General features: G+C 41.7%; 1 pseudogene; it reads left to right on the forward strand.

Moving 5' to 3' along the window:
- The first annotated feature begins 578 nt into the window (after window positions 1-578).
- LOC149285774 (melanin-concentrating hormone receptor 1 pseudogene) lies at window positions 579-8,619 on the forward strand (annotated as a pseudogene).
- Window positions 8,620-13,443: the final 4,824 nt, after the last annotated feature.

A 13,443-nucleotide genomic window follows, 5' to 3' on the forward strand; every position in this document is an offset into this window, starting at 1 on the left:
TAACTCTTTCCTGTTTGACCCTGTGGTGGAGCTTATGCAACGAGACAGATTGTTACAAGAGAACATAATCTAACACTAGAGGGTCAGAGGCTGAGATGGAATGGAAGGAAGTTTTAGTTCACTGAGAGGGTGGTTGATAAGTGGAACAGCCTCCCAGCAGAAGTGGTAGAGGGTAATACAGTGAGGGGATTAAACATGCATGGGATAGACATACGGCTCCTGAATCTAAGACGAGACCAACGACGTATTAAGGTTTGAATCAGGAGAAACGGGAGACAAGACGGGGGCCGAATAGGGCCGGCAGATTGTATGTGTGTGTGCACATATTCACCAATTGGGGATTTTTGGAAGAATTGTGCTTTCCACCCACTGACTTAACTCTACATTATGACTTAAATATGTATTATGGACGGCTGACTTCTTGCAGGAGAAGCTCCATGCGGCTCAGTGCTGGGAACCCTGGAATTTTAAACGTTTACCCGCGGAGGGAACGATAATCAATAATAATGTATATTTATGTTTAGGCGACGATGCCCCTTTAATGCCCCCAATTTTTTGCTCTTGCAGATATTTTGGAGATGGCCGAGCTGTGGAATCCCGTCGCTCTGGGCTTGTGTGATCTAAACGATTCTAATGTGACCGGCACAGGGTCACCGACAGCGGGTAAGAAAACACCCACCAAGTGGGACTTATAAGCCTATAACGCTTAAAGGTACAGACAGACAATTCAATTAAAGGGGCAGTACTGCGTCATTACAATAAATGCATTATAAAAAGCCCCCAAACTCAGGTATTCAGGACCCCCATGTCACAGCTCCCAACATTTATGATGGCCCGTAGAGGGGCATTTTTGTTTTAGGGGGTGTGACTGGGGCATTTAGAAGAAGAATAATGGGGTTTATTTACCCCGTTTAGTTTATAAAGCGGTTTCCTGCTGTTTCTATACACATTATCGGGGCTTTTAGGGCTGTAGAACCCTGCGATCCCCTCATACCCAGCAAACATTCTGACCTCCTAGAAAAGAGGGGCATCAGGGGAGGAAAAAAAGGACACAGGGGAAGAAAGAGGAGCACAGGGATTTGGGGAACAAAGGACTGCAAGGTGGCACCCGATATAAGAAAAGGGGTTAATCTATAGCCTCAACCCGGCCCCAACCTTTCAGGTGTTAAAAACATGATGCCTTTGTTTGGAGGTGTGGCTGGAGGTGGTAAAGGGGAGGGCAGAAGGCAAAAAGGGGTGGAGTCCCCATCATCCCTTACCTATAAAGCCACCTTGCAGCACTCATCAATTATACCCTTCTCTGGGGCCATTTAAACCGAGTTTTTATCACCATAAATAATAAAAAAAAGGGCTAAAAACCCAATGGATTAATCATTACGCCGTTGGCTTCACCAGGACTGCGTTCGGATCATTTTTCTTCTAAAGCTGGTCTAATGGATACTTCCGTCTCATAATTGTTTTCATTTCTATTTTTCGGAGTGAATCATAATAGTCGTGTTTAGATGTAAAAGTATCGTCCGTCGCCGGTAACAAAAGCTCTTTTCTAATACCAGCCCCGGAGTTTGGGTGAATAAAACGATGATCTAATAAGCGCTTCATTACGACGGGCGGAATTAGATGATGAGATTAGAATAATGCCTCTTTTTCGGCTTCTGAATAATTCTTTCATGCTGAAAATTCAGGTTTTAAGATTATTATTAAAATTATTCCACCAACAAAATAAAGCAGATTTTGGGGGTTTGAGGATTGTAATATGCCACCCCCCCCCACAAAAAAAGGACCAGCTCAGCCCTTCTTGGAGGAGAAACCTACTGGGGTTGGTCAACAGAATTAGAGCATTGCAAACCCCCAAACAGTAAATAATGCCCTCTATTACCGTATGTGCGCCATTTTTAGTGTTTCTCCAAGCACTATCGCCCATGAAACCAAAAGTTACAAAAAAATACACTTTACTCATCTGGAATTAAAGAAATCTGTACTTTTTTCCAGAAATAATAAAAATCAGTGACAATTCTTGCCAGTTGTCCTCTCGTTTGAACTATACATTATGCAGGGCGAGCTGGGACCTTCTTGATACTTTGTAACGGAGAGGGAATGTTCCTATTTTCACGCCATAAACGATAATTCCTACAGGATTCGCTTTGATCTTATTTTTCTCAACGCTTTTCTAGAGTTTCCGGATTTCAGACCCAAATCTTCCGTCGCTGATCCCGCAGCCCTGACTAGCAGAATGATAGGTCTCTGATCAGCATTCGTTTAGCAGACTCTCCCGGGAGCTGCGTGACTTTAATCACATTTTTGTGCCCAATAAGTTGCTTAAATTTACAGTCATTGATCTTTTAAATTTCTAGCCTTTCAGCTGCATTCCGAAGCCGTCCCGGAAATTCAAAGTGCCGGAGCGACAATGTTGTAAAAATCACTACATGTGCCCGGTGCCTACCGACAGAAATGGGGACGGAAAATGTTTTTCCTTTTTTTTTTCTTTTCTTTTACTAATTTACATATTTTTGCCCCAGTCTTGCAGTGACTCAATTAAGTATATCTTTAAACAATGAAAAGTCAAGGCGTTGTGCCTACAGTTAATGGCACCCTGGAGTGGTATTTCTTTGGTGTCCCAATAACTAACACACACATACTCACGCTAACAACATACACTCACACAATTACACATATATAATACACATACTAACCCCCGGGCTCTCCGCTGACACTCTAACACCATACGCTAACACACACTCATGTTAACGCCATACTAACACATACACACGCTAACGCCGTACACATATTAACACCATACACTAACACACACTCTAACACCGTAAACTAACAAACACTCTAACACCATACACTAACACACACTCTAATGCCCTACACTCACACACGTGCACACACTACCTCAAACATCACTTACAGATACCTATGACGTACCTATACACACGCACACACTCCATTTTCGCCCCCCCCTCCATCATCAGAGAATCTTATCTTCTATTAATGGGCCACAAAACATGCGTTACGTGACCCTGCTGGGTGCCTGGCTTTCATGCACCAACCTTAGCGCACCCTTCAAAATGTACTATATTTTGGGACTGTGGTGTTAACTATATATTTATCAGTTCCATAGCAACCGAGACTGTTGGGGGGTATGATATATTGAACTGTTGGGGGGTATGATATATTGAACTGTTGGGGGGTGTGATATATTGAACTGTTGGGGGGTATGATATATTGAACTGTTGGGGGGTATGATATATTGAACTGTTGGGGGGTATGATATTTGAACTGTTGGGGGGTGTGATATATTGAACTGTTGGGGGGTGTGATATATTGAACTGTTGGGGTGTGTGATATATTGAACTGTTGGGGGGTATGATATATTGAACTGTTGGGGGGTATGATATATTGAACTGTTGGGGGTATGATATATTGAACTGTTGGGGGGGTATGATATATTGAACTGTTGGGGGGGTATGATATATTGATTATCCGGACCTGTAAACACAGATTATTTAGAGCATAAAACCATAAAATATGGTATTTTGTAAAAGGGGCAGATCCGCTTTTGAGATAACACTCAGTGCCTGCGCAGAACAATACAATCATTCTGTCCCAGCGGCTGAGATGGAAGTGAGAGATATTTATGCAGATTCCTTCTGTCCTGTTTAATGAAACCAGACGCTCGTCTTCTTTACCACCGAATTACACTTTTATTATTCCCAGCGAACCGATCAGACGGAAGCGTCGCGATCACTTCCCTGAACATGAAAAGAGAAAGGATTTTTCATACATAATGCCTGATTTTACTGCTTCGGGGCCGGAGGGCCGCAGCCTCATAAAGGTCTACAGGGAACGAAAGCAACAAAGTTTATAGATGTATTTATTTTGATGAGTAAAATTCCAGCGGTCAGGTAGAGCTTAAGATATGAGATGATCAATTCGGCGTTATTACAGACCAGTTCTGTTACCTGTCGGCAGATCGGCCCCATCAGGCCCCCGTCTAGTCTGCCCGTTTCTCCTGCTGTAAAGACTCAAACCTTCATCAGTCATTGGTCTCGTCTTAGATTCAGGAGCCGTATGCCGATCCCATGCGTGTTTACATGTAATAAATATGCTGACCTTGCATTTATTATTAATTATTATTATGATAAAGTATAATAATAATAATAATAAATAAGGATTGGTTCATTCGCCAACCTACTTATAAACTTAAAAAATCTGTAATTGATTGGCTGCCTATTCCCCTCTTTTGTTTCATATTAGCTTCATTTTTATTTAAACATTTTTAAAAATATAAATTTTTTTTAAATGTGTCCCCCCCCAAAAAAAATCTCTCATCTGCCACGTCCATGAAACAGGGGAAGCCTAAACCACAAAGGAGTACGGCAAAAATCTTTTTAGCGTTTGTTGCAATAATAACCCTGACCACCCGAACCTGTGAATTATTAAATCACAGAAATTCCAGAAAAAAAAAGAATAAAAAAAAAACAAAGAAAAAATTTAATTTGCATTTATTTACTCTGAATGCTCACAGCTGGGTATAGATAAAAGCGTTCTAGACGCATCACGGCTATATTTGGCATACTAATCATGTTACACGCGTGTGTATTCCGTGCCATCTCACTATCAGACTCGGACAGCACTCAGTTCTCTTCTTAAAATATTTCTTTATTTTGAGGTTTTAACAAGATTTAAGGATTAAGAAAGCGTAACGCCTGTGAAACATTGTGAAATTCTGCCAGTAACGGATTTCTTATAAAAACCCCTATTGAAATTTAGTTAAAACGCTCTAATTAATGGAATTCTGTAAAGATTTTGTTTGTTTTTTTATGTTATGTTGTAGGTTTTGCTCAGTTAAAGAACAGATAATAAAACACGACAGATTCAATTATCCGTATAATATAATATCATTATTATATATTATATCAGAATTATATATCATTATTATATATTATATCTGAATTATATTATTTGATATCATTATTATATATTATATCAGAATTATATTATATCATTATTATATATTATATGTGAATTATATTATATTATTATTATATATTATATCAGAATTATATTATATCATTATTATATATTATATCAGAATTATATTATATCATTATTATATATTATATCTGAATTACCGGTATATTATATCATTATTATATATTATATCAGAATTATATTATATCATTATTATATATTATATCTGAATTATATTATATCATTATTATATATTATATAAGAATTATATTATATCATTATTATATATTATATCTGAATTATATTATATCATTATTATATATTATATAAGAATTATATTATATCATTTAATATATGCCGTGTCTTTGGGCGATTCAATTGATTTCACTCTGTGGATGCCCCCGATCTCATGAGACGCGTATCCACTTCTCGGGCGGCAAATACATGAACAAACTGTATTTAACTCTTACTGCGTTCAGTACTGCGAATGTCGGGGTCTGACCGCACTCTCCGAGGGTCAGGGTTCTGGCCACACTCTCCGAGCGTCAGGGTTCTGACCGCACTCTCTGAGTGTCAGGGTTCTGTCCACACTCTCTGAGTGTCCAGGTTCTGGCTGCGCTCTCTGAGCGTCAGGGTTCTGGCCGCACTCTCCGAGCATCAGGGTTCTGACCGCACTCTCTGAGCGTCAGGGTTCTGGCCGCACTCTCCGAGCTTCAGGGTTCTGGCCGCACTCTCCGAGCGTCAGGGTTCTGGCCGCACTCTCTGACTGCTTTAGTTATGACATCAGTACCAGTAACCCCCCCACCCCCCCCGCTCTGCTTTGCAGGGAATTAAAGTTGCGTTTTGGTAAAATGCAGTAAACTTTTTATTTGCATTAAATAAATAAAGTTGCTGATATTTACACTCTGCATAATTGTGGAAGCGCTTTGTTGTATTTTTTTTTTTGCATGCTAAGTCGGCTTGCACCAGATAACAAGTTTTTCCACGCCGCCGGCCCTGGTAACTAAATCTGTTTCCATGGAAACCGCTATACTGTATCCCGGCTTATGCAATTTCCCTTGCTGACGACAGGTGACGGGCAAACATGCCCTTTTGATACCGGGCTGTCCACTGGTGGGTCAATATAAAACGGGGAGGAAAAAAGAAACGCAAGGAATACATTTAAAAGAAAATTCCATCTGTTCCAAAATCTGTTCTTTCTGTAGCATTGTCTGTCTTCATAATCCCTTATGCCGTAATAAATCAACAAGACGTTGGTTAAGTGAAGTGAAATGAAACTGGGTCCTGATTTGGGGGACAGGCCAATTAAGAAGCCTATTCTTTGTCACAATGCCTCTTAGCGAGTTACAGATTGAAAGCTAATTGCGGTTAAACATTCACATCATTCCCATTCAGATCCATTGTGTGTCGGGACTCAGCGCTTCTTTTATGGTGAGGAAACGAGAGCGCTTTTATATCCCAGCATCCCGCAGCTGCAAAGCGACAATAACACGCTTCGGCCCCCCGCTGCGCTGTGAGGGTGGATTGTCAGAGCCGAGATTAATAAAGAATTATAACGTCGACATATTTTCTTTTATGCTAAACCCCAATATTACTTTCCTGCGCTTTAAGGCAGATCTGTCACCCAAACATTAACATTTTTACAGTAACGCGCCCTAAATAAATGTATGTAATGGGGTTTTCAGATTAAAATAAGCAATATATATGTATTAGAACCCCCCCTTATGTGTACACAATGGAAGCATCCATATTAACTTCCTGTTCCCGGGATCCGCATGATTGTTTCTCCCCAATAAATGATCTCTTCTCTACGGTTAAGTTGCTGATTGTTGTTGGTTGGTTCGGGCAGCCTTTGTAAGGACGGGGAGGAGAAGGGAGAGAACTTTAGGACAGGAAGTTGATTAGATACAACCTTTGTATAAAGTTTCCTTTATAGACATCCCAACATTTCGAATGACCAAATAAGGACAAGTTTGTTTTAGGGGGTGTGGTTAAAAGTGTGGCTGGAGTGGAGCTGTAGAGTGAGGCACTTAAGTTTAATGTACTGTTTGTACATTGTTGGGGCTTTTAGGGCTGTAGAGCACACTGTGATTCACTCATACTCAGCTATGGTTATCACCCGTCTCAGTTTGCTTAGGATAGTACCAGAAAAAAAAGAGTTAAGCCCCAAGTCCTGGACTTTCCTCCTAGAAACCATCGGGCCGGTGGTGGTCAACATTATGTTTTCAAAAAAAGAGAGACCACTGGCATATCAACTGCTGTTATTTACAACTCCCATTATGCTCATACACAAATCAGAGCACATGGTCAGAATTTGAGAACTGCGTACTCTTTGAAACTTTCAGTACAGGGTGACTTTGAGGACTAGGAGATGGGGCAATAAGAGGGATATATTAACCTATGTGCCAGGGGTAGGGTAAAACAATGGAACAATTTGCCTTCTTGTTCTGGGCCCATAGGTCTAATCATTTGCACATGATGTATGCCTATCGGGGTGGGTTAATGAAGAGTAGATACAATTTTACCAACATTTTTTATTGTAATACAGCTGCCCTGTTAGTATGGTCGCTAAAATAACTATTTTATTTATTTTTATTTCTTTTTACAGTTTTTGACGGCAGACAAGACCGCAGCAGCATCGTCCTTCCCGTCATCTTTGGAATCATATGTTTGGTTGGGACCATCGGAAACTGCATCGTCATCTACACCATTAACAAAAAGCAAAAGGGGAACCACAACATCGCCGACATCTTCATCGTGAGTTTGTCTGTGACCGACCTTCTCTTCTTGCTCGGAATGCCCTTCCTCATTCACCAATTACTGGGCAATGGCGTGTGGCACTTTGGAGCCACCATGTGCACGATCATCACGGCTCTGGACGCCAACAGTCAGTTTGCCAGCACCTACATTCTCACCGCTATGTCTGTTGACCGATACCTTGCCACCGTCCACCCCATCCGCTCTTCGTACGTGAGGACAACTTGCGCGGCGGCCATGGTGATCTTGATGTTGTGCCTTTGTTCAATGGTCACCATTATCCCCGTATTCATGTACACCCAGCTGATTGAGCTTCCAGATGGCAAAGCCGGCTGTGGTATCATCTTGCCCAATCTCTCCACGGACATTTATTGGTATACCCTCTATCAGTTCTTCTTGGCCTTCGTCATCCCTCTTCTTATAATCTGCATAGTTTATATCAAAATCCAAAAGCACATCTCCTGCGTGGTAGTCCCGTTGCCCCAGAGGAACTTCAGGGCTCGGTCGAAGAAAATCACTAGAATGTCCGTAACCATTTGCTCTGCCTTCTTTATATGCTGGGCACCATATTACATCTTGCAGTTGGTTCACCTCAAAGTGGTACACCCTACTGTCGCGTTCCTCTACGCCTATAACGTGGCCATCAGCCTTGGCTATGCAAACAGCTGCATCAACCCATTTATATACATCGTGTTGAGTGATACCTTCAAAAGGCACCTAATGAAGGCAGTTTGCCCCGGGCAAAAAGTTTCGAAAAGGCACACCACCGGTGACGCTAGTCCTTCCGTAAGGATATGTTCCGTGCCAACTCAAGAGACGTCCTTAAGTATGATGTATTCTCATAACATGGATAATTATATTTCGTTATCAGTGTCCGTCTCTTAAGTAGGACCGCTCGAGAATGTTGAAGGACAGACACCTTCTTGCCAAATGGGACTATTTTCTTAAGACACGGAAACCTATTTTTATACATTGATTGAATCGCGGATGGAGGAAATGTCGTCAACTTCATATGAATTATATATGCAGAGAACAAAATCTTCAAGAACGAGCGTGCAAGATATACATGCATCGCTACTACCATGAGAACGCTGGGGTGAAACACAGATAATAAAGATAATGCCACCATGTCTGCCATTAAGCCGACGGAAAAGAATGTGCAACGAACACATTTCATGAACTAGTTATATATATTGTGTCAATATGTTGTATTTTATAAGCTGCAGTTGTATTGCAATGTATAAAATGAACACTAGAATGTTCGTTTTCCATGAAAAGTGCCGCCAAATCAAGACTGCACAATGCTTCATGGCGCCTTATTTAGTCGGGCAGGACCTACAATTAGTATCTAGCTGTTCCCACATGCACACGTCTTTGTTCCGCGCAAGCTTACAGTGTCCTCTGTGTATAACGTATGTCAAATAAGACAAATTGCTGAACATGACATTTTATCATGACATTTTTATCGCCCGCCGTAAAAGCCATAGTGTGCATCCCACCACATCACGTACAAAACGGCGGAAAATACGCAAGAGAAAAACGTGGAATGTATATTAAAACATGTTTTCTCTGCATCTGAGAATTTCATGTCTTTCTCAGTGTTCTTCATGTTAGGGGTCATAAGACAAATTCATTTAAAAAAAGCCTTTTTTGGTAAAACAGTTTGGGTATGGAGCAGGAACTATGGGAACAGTTTGGAATGTTCCTGAGCGGAAAGCAACACATTTAGGATTTAAGAAGGGCAATCATTTCATGCCCATACCTGAGAACGCAGGGTAGTCTACTTGGAGATCTCCTTCTTTTAAGGGAGACTTTTAGCAAAAGGTCAGGGCTAGACATCTGTAGGGGCGGGGCTAGCCACAGTGGGTGGGGAGTAGGTGGTGAAGTAGGCAGGGAGTGGGTGGAGCCAGATGCAGCAGTGTGGAAGAAACTGGCCCAGAGACCTGAGAAATCAGTGATCACCCGGAGACTCCAGGTCAAACCTGGACAGTTCCAAGTTATGTAGAGTTAATGGTTTATTTAATTTTAAACCCCACCTGGGCAAACATGCTGTGTACCCAAAAGTCCAGACCTCCACCCCAATATAAATCCAATCCCACCCCATACTGGTATTTTAAACTTGAATCAGTCGTTGGTCTCGTCTTAGATTCCGGAGCCGTATGTCTATCCCATGCATGTTTAATACCCTCACTGTATTACCCTCTACCACTTCTGCTGGGAGGATGTTCTGCTTATCCACCACCCTCTAAGTAATGTAAAGTAAAAACCATAGTGTTAATATTTGAATTTAGTTCTGTGGTTTTCTGGTCCCCTATAGTATTGTTACACGTCCCTCGTTCCTCGCTTTGTCTCTCAAGACCTCAGAGACCACTTAATATTCTAACGCGAAGCCTGTATTCACAGCTTAGTTACAGCTATTGTTTCCAAGCATAATGCGCATCGCTAATCTTGATCATTTTGAATGTAAATTAAAATAATTGCAGTGGAAATGTTTTCTTCATAAAACACGGTAGTTAAAATTAGTACACGGATATCATTTTATTAGTGGGTTTATTCAACTGGAAAGTGGAGGTTGTGTTGCGTTTGAGGTGTTCTCCTTGGCACAAAAAGTGCGATGTGCCTCGCAAATTATTAACGCGCCAACGCTTTGTGGAAACTTTAATGTTAACGAGCAATTATCCCGTGTCTCGGCGGACAACCTGCCCCTAATGACAGCGATGTTCTAACAACTCCACGTATTCCTCGTATTAAAGTCTAAGTTATATGCTTTGCGTTTCTCAAACAGGTTTAACAGCCAAAAGACCCGTAATCATTACATTAACATTTACTAACAGAGCACCAGAAGATGCTGCGGAGCTATTACAATGAGAGGGGAATACAACATTAACAACATTAGGAACCTACAATTTGCCGGCAGATCGGCCCCATTCGGCCCCCGTCTAGTCGGCCGTTTCTCCTGCTGTAAAGACTCGAACCTTAGTCTACCCTATACATGTTTAATCCCTTCACTGTATTACCCTCTACCACTTCTGCTGGGAGGCGGTTCCCATTTCTACCACCCTCTCAGTAAAGTAAAACTTCCTTCCATTCCATCTCAACCTCTGACCCTCTAGCGTTAGATTCTGGTCTTTTGTAACTTTTCCCTATACCCTCTCTCTCTTTTCTCCTCCGTCTTTCTCTCTCTTTCTTTCTTCTCTCCCCCAAGCCAGACATATTGGGATCCCTTAGTCTTTCCTGATAATTTGTATCCAGGAGTTAAGACATACTGGTAGTGTAGGAGAAAAGGGCCCTGCTCTCAGAAGCTTACAATCTATTAACCCTACCCAAGCTCTTCCTCACAGCCACGGGTGGCGGTATGGCTTTGGTAAGAGCTTTGCGGTATAAAACGGCTGAGGGTAGGGTATGTGACGCTTGCAGAAAATAGCGATGTCTGGAAAAGACAAGGAAAGTGACGCACGCAGCTTATTGTATTCTTTAAGGATATCGCTCCAACGCTTCTTAATGCACAAAGTCAAACACTGATGGAGTGTCCCCACGGAGCTCATTAACTAAGAAACTACCCTGCAGGGGTTAAAACTTCTAACCGTACATTTAAATTGTTAAATAGATGAGACACTAACATTTGGCATCACAAAGTCATCGCATTGTCGGCTTTTACATTCACCATCTGCTCAAAGACTCGTCTCCAAATTTCTCTGAAGGAATACAATGTGTTTTTATCCTCAAAGACGCTAGAAAGCGTTAAAGGCGCCCAAAAAAGATAAAGGCCCGCGGGCCACAAAGAACGGTCTGCTCTGGCTGAATACTTCAAACAGGCAAAGGTTTATTCACTAAACTGGCATACCGGGACATGGGCAGTACGAGCATCTGTGGCAGTTGGCAGCTATGACTGAATGCACATGACTTCTCCATAAGATCATCTACAAATGCTTTTAATGGTGCTCTCTCTCTTCTGGGGGAGTGGCTTCATTTGGGGTGGGGCTAGAAACGTGAAGGGGGTGGGATCAGGCTTGGTGGTGCCTGGATGTAGTGTTTCATCTGCACCCCTCGAGAACTAAAAAAAAAAACATTTACATACCAACACACAGACTCGCTCTAACACCATACACTCACACTAACTCCCTCGCATCACTAACACTAGACTCACCCCTGGAACTCTGACACCATAGCTGACACACTCACGCTAACACCACAGACTAACACACACTCATTCTAGCACACTCACGGGAGTGGAACAAAACAGGCAAGTGTCCTGGGATCTGAATGCCCGGGAGACGGGGTAGGCCTCGATTACAGAATCCTCGATCCTGCGCGATCCAAGACACCCTAAGCAAGAACAGAATTTCGTTTTCTTCCACCCGGCGAGGTTTTTTTTAATATAACAATAAAGTAAGAGTAATTTACTGAGAGCATTGTTATAGAAGATGCCAGCATTACAGAGCGGTTGTAATTATTAGCGTAGATCTTGTAAACCGATCTAATTGCATTCTCGCACTCGTGCTGGATTAGTGTAGAACGCACGGAGTGTCCGCGTTTCCTTAGAGGTTATTGATATAATTACATCTCACAGTAATCCGGTTTTTTTATTCCATAACTAAAAGTATTTTCCTGTACTTTAGGTACGAAGCGTGCTGATTGCTCTCGGCAGATGGCTTTCTGAGAATTAGAAGGGCCGTTGCCATGAAAGATACATCATACTCCCTTTATCTTCGGACCAGGAGCCGCCGTTGCAGCCAGTCATGTGATATTTTGGTGACTTTCCCGGCTCAAACACCACACTGAGCTGATGCTTTATGGCAATGCTAATGAAGTCCGTTCCTCCATAGACTGTTTGGCTGTATGATTAAGACTCAGTCATTCTGTTTCCCACAGGCAGAGATTAATACAGTGAGGGAGTTTAAACATGCAAGGAATAGGCACATGGCTCCTGAATCTAAGACGAGTATACCGTATTTTTTAGAATATATATATATATAAAGGTATTAAACCCTTAGGGGTATTCAGAATACAAAAAGTATATTAGATCATATTTTTACAGAATAAGTAGAGAAACAGAAAACCAATAGAATAAAAGTTTATTAATCATTTTTATCTACGATGGTTTTACATTTGGTTTTTGGTGTGAATTAAAAAAAAAAAAAAGATCTCCAAATGTTAAAGAATTGTCCTGGGTAAAATATCCTACTTTTTTTTTTTAACTACATATGTGCTGTGCACTAGTACTGAGGGGTTACAGATGTGAATGGCTTGTCAGTAGAATGCGTTTTGTCTCTGACACGCCCCCTGCTCTAAGCCACACCCAAGTCCTTATTTGGAAAACGGATGGTCAGCCCAATGCATTTTGTGTCAGACACGCCCCTACTTTAAGCCACGCCCCAGGTCATATGTAAAAAAATTGCATGTGAGCCCAATGCATTTTATGTCAGACACGCCCCTAAGTTAAGCCACGCCCATTTCCGAGTTCAAAACGTTTCACGTGAGCCCAATGCATTTTGCTCCTGACCCCCCATTCCAATCCAGGTCGTGGTTCCTATCTGAAAACCAATCATCCTGTCTTTCTCATGGTTGTCTCTCTTGAGGTTACTAGAAGGTTAATTTAAATTGATATTTTTTAAGACGAGGCAGCTCTAGAAATTGATCCACCGAAGGAAGATGATTTCTCTGACCTTTAAGGAAATTCCAACAGCTGACGTCTCGCTACCTTTCCGA

This window comes from Sceloporus occidentalis, unplaced genomic scaffold (assembly GCF_023333645.1).
Source record: "Sceloporus occidentalis isolate IW3139 unplaced genomic scaffold, rSceOcc1.0.p SCAF_76, whole genome shotgun sequence".
Classification (NCBI taxonomy): Eukaryota; Metazoa; Chordata; class Lepidosauria; order Squamata; family Phrynosomatidae; genus Sceloporus; species Sceloporus occidentalis.